Source organism: Frankliniella occidentalis, unplaced genomic scaffold, assembly GCF_000697945.3.
Source record: "Frankliniella occidentalis isolate FOCC.00 unplaced genomic scaffold, Focc_3.1 Scaffold77, whole genome shotgun sequence".
NCBI lineage: Eukaryota > Metazoa > Arthropoda > Insecta > Thysanoptera > Thripidae > Frankliniella > Frankliniella occidentalis.
This window is the reverse complement of record NW_026267207.1, coordinates 46,988-51,225: the sequence shown is the minus strand read 5'-3', so window position 1 is coordinate 51,225 and position 4,238 is coordinate 46,988. Positions and strand designations below refer to the sequence as shown.

At 55.9% G+C, this 4,238-nt stretch overlaps 1 protein-coding gene across 1 annotated transcript in view; it reads left to right on the top strand.

Moving 5' to 3' along the window:
* Window positions 1-4,238, top strand: part of LOC113207216 (uncharacterized) — a gene marked incomplete in the record, with an annotated part of 224,296 nt that overhangs the window by 173,214 nt on the left and 46,844 nt on the right.

The window sequence follows — 4,238 nt, the reverse complement described above, 5'->3', positions numbered from 1 at the left end:
GGCCCCGGTGGCCTAGTTGAGATGGGGGGAGGGGGGTCCGGCAGGCCGGCCATGGCGCGCCTGGCGCCTGGCCATGAGGAATAGTAATGAGCCGAAACTCATGCGACCTGATTCGCCTCCTTCCACTGCCCCCCCCTCTTCCCCTTTCAACTTCGGCGTCCGCTCCGCGCCCCCTTCCTGGAGAGCCGCTACTACTGTGTCAGTCTAGCCACGCCCGGTGGGCAGCCGTCCCAAGGGCAAGGTCTTCCTGGGGCAGGCGGCGGTGGTCCTGGTGTTCCTGGAAGGAGGAGAACCAAAGGGGCGGGTGGGGTGTAAGATGTGGCGGGGAATCTCATTATTGGGGGTACTTCGGCGCGAGCGCTGCAGCCGTTCTGATTCCTTGGTCTGTGTGTGTGTGTGTGTGTATGTGAATGTGTATGTAAGTGTGTGTGTGTGTGTAGATGAGTGTGCGTGTGTGTTGGGGGGAGGGGGTCATAATGGCCCACGGCCCCTTCATCTCCTGCTGCTGCTCCTGCTCGCCTTAATTCCGATTCTCCTCCTATCTTTTTTTCCTCCCCCGTTCTCCCCCCGGGCGCCTTCTCGTACAACATGCCCTCGCACAACTTTTTCCTTTCTTCTTGGCCGGGCTCCAGCCGCTGCTCCCGGCCGCGGCTTGCGGGTTTTACAAGAAAGGAAGTGAGGAGCTGGAGAAGAAGATGGAGAAGTAGGAGCGTGGGGCGAGCGTGGGGCGTTGCTGCTCGAGTGACTGCTTTTCGTTGTTTAAAGGGTCTAAAGAGAAGCAATGAACTCAAAATATCCGCGCCCCGCCGGAGACGATACGATACGAATACACACTTCCCAAAATTATACATAACAGAAAAAATTTGACTGATGCTGATGAAAATTGCATGAGAATGCTTTCGGGGTGCAAAAGTCAGGGCCAGGGTCGCCCGATGAGGAAGAAGTGAAAATTTGTCCAGCTTTCTGCCTCTTTGTCTCACAGCGCGGGGCAGTGGGGGCAGCCCCGACTCGCACATCGGAGTGACACGATGGCGCGAGCACCGGCGACGCGTATTTCATTCGGCAGAGTCACGGTTCGAAGGGCAGCAGGAATTAGGGATACAAGTTGGGCTTGCGTGGTTTTGCCGTCTTGCCAAGGGCAGTCTGCGAAGGGCGGTTCGAGGCAGCGTAGGCGGGGGGTTGGTGGATAGAAAGGGCACGCCCTACAAGGACACGGGGTGGGAGAGAACAGAGGCTTACTACTTACTTACTTACTTACTTTCTTACTTAATTCTTTACATTTTCGTTTTTCCTCCAAAAAAAAATCAACCCACTCTTTTTTTACGGTTTGTTTACCAGGTGAGACGGGGAGGGGTGGTGAAAACGAAAGGTGTCTTGGGTGCGTTGTGCATCCGGGGAGAGAATGGGATAGGGAGTGGGGGAGGCGGCGCTGGGGCCGGGCGGGGCGGGCCCTTTAGGGCGGCTCAGAGTGGCTCTGTGGTTATGCCCCTGCCGACACCCTCGCACGCGCGCGCACACATGGCCGTATATCACGACAGGGGCTTGCATATCGGCGAGAGCGCGTGTCTCTCTCTCCCTCTCCCTGTCCTTTCCTCGCACACCTCATCGGACCCGAACCGGATGCAGCAGGGGATGTGCTGATCACAGTCGGGTGCGTCCAGCAGGTCTGAGGAGATAGTCCTTCTCTCTCACTCTCTCATCTCTCCGTACACACACTTACACACTCGCTTCTCTCGCGTGCTGTCTCGCCCTCCCCCCCCCCCTCTATCTCTATCTTTCTCTCGGGCTGTCAGCATGTCGTAGTCTGGCGAGGCTTGCTAGCGGCCAGGGCCCAACAACAAGTTTTGCAAAAGAGGTTACTTTGCTATTTCAATAATGGATGAGGCTTGCGCTGAATTCCTTTATTAAATAAGGGGCGGTGTTGCGGCTAGAAATCCCATAGCTTGTAAGTCCACGCCGCCCCCTCATGAGGCTAAGGGGGGAGAGGGGGGGGGGGCTCCTCCAAGTTCTGCCGAGAGTGTTGGCAAGTTCAACAAGAATGCGGCCGCAGCCATGCCATCTTAACCCTCATCCCCCTTAAACCTTCTCCCTCTCTTCCCCTCTCTCCCACTCCCACTAGCCGCCCCATTTCATCCCCCTATCTCCCCCTCTCGTCCTCTCCGCATGTCTTTTTCGCTGCACTCCCCCCGCCTCTGCAGATGCTTCTTTGTGTAGCCGCTGCATGAGGCGGACAGCGGCGTAGGCGTGATTGCGCCGTCCTGGGCCGATAGGATAGGACGAGGACGAGGAGGACGAGGACGAGGAGCACGAGGACGAGGAGGAGGACGAAAAGGGGGAGGCAGCGGTAAGCAAACGACCGCACACTTGGTGTGTGATGTAGGCTGAAATGTGGGCGGCCGCGCTCAGCATCGTGTATCAGGTGCGCGTCCCGCTTTTCTTTCCTGATTAAGTCCAGCCGTGTTGGGCAGTGCGTCCTGCCCCACCCCAACCTCGCCAACCAACCGAGCGGCACCACCGTGTTCATTCACCAAACTTATGAATGTGTCGAGCGCTGCTGGCGGCTGTCAAGCGGGCGCCTGCTGGCTGCCGTCCACCGGGGAGCTGCCCGCTCCGCTCTGCTCCGCCCCGCGGCCGTGCTTCTCCTCCGGCGTGCATAAACTTTCTCGCTCGGGGGACGTCGTGGCACGCAGCAGTGGAGACACCTCCTCTCTCTGGCCGGGTGCTGTTGCCACCGCACCGCAGCGGGCGGAGCGTGAAGCAGGACTTGCCGCCGCCGTGCGACCCTTGGACTGCAAGGTCATTCCAGTGGAGCGGAAGTAGGGTTTGCCAGCAGATGATACATAATATTTAAAATAATTAACCTCAGTTAGTGTGTCATGGTGGTTCGGTGCGTCTCTAACATCTGATATAGAAATAAGCTGCAAACTGGTGTGGCAGTTTCTCGTTCCGAGACGCTCGTCGAGACACAGCTCACCCACCAGAGCTATAAAATCAATGAGTTTGTTCTTTTGCGATAACGTCTGCTTTAAATAGACTGCGATGGCCTATTCAAACACACTGATCCTTTGAATTTCCTTCCTCGCCTTCCTTCCCCCTCACTGTCCTCCGTTTCGAGATGTGACAGCCCGCCCGTCACTCGTCTGATTGGCGGCGACATTCTCGGGATCCTCGCAGACAGACTGACAAACAGACTGACAGACAGACTCACTGACTGACTGGAGGAGAGATGGGACCTCCGCCGCCGACATCTTCGACTCGCGCGACAAATTAAATTCCCCGGGGGGCGTCGCGTTCGTTTATCTTTCTCTTTCATGCTCCAGGGAGGGGGAGGGGGAAGAGGGGGGGGGGACGCGGCAGTCGAGACGAACGGTGGGTCTTGACTGTGTTGGACTGTCGTTCGTAGGTTGACGAGTCGGTCAAGGCCAAGAGGCTCTTACGGCGTTTCATGTAACCGGCTTTGCGATATCCGGCACAAAATATTCGTGCTTGGACTCGGCGACAGCTTTCTGCGAGGGTATTCATTTACTCGTTCGTTTTCTACCCAACCGTTGTTTGCTCCGAGATTCTTCTCCGCGTTCTACGCGGCGTAAAGGACCTTGGCCCATACCTCGCGAGGCACGCGAGGCCACTGTTTAAAAAAACACGGCAATGGCCTACGGTCTGCGCTGTAAATGTGTTGCCTGGTCCGGCACCGCAAATTTTGGTTAAGGTCCGTGTCATACAGAACAGACCGTAACTTGCAAAAATGTTGGGGAATTAAGTCAAATACAGCTCTTAGCCCAAACAAGAAAGTACAGTAGTTCCGAGGGGGAAATCACTTGCGAAATAGTTCGTACACCTTCCCCCGAAATAGTCCGAAATAAAGGGGAAAAAGAGCGAAATAGACCCGAAAAAGACGTGAAATAGTCGATGAAATAGTCTCGAAATACCCCTGAAATACTCAGAGATACCGCGAAATACCCTGAAATAATCCGAAATAGGCGAGAAATAACCGAAATGGCAGGAGAAACACCCGAGAAATACCAGAAATAGCCCGTACGCTACGAACCCAAGTGATTTCCCCCTCGAGTAGTTCATACTGTTACGGCCTGACCGTACGCTGAAACGGTACGAACCGTAGACAAACTGTAACTGCCTACGGTATTTCTGACAGTGCGACAGCAGCAGCCGAGGCAGCAGCACTGAGTAGCTCGCCGAGAAAATGGCCCCAATAACCGCAGAAGGCGCCTAGCTGCTCT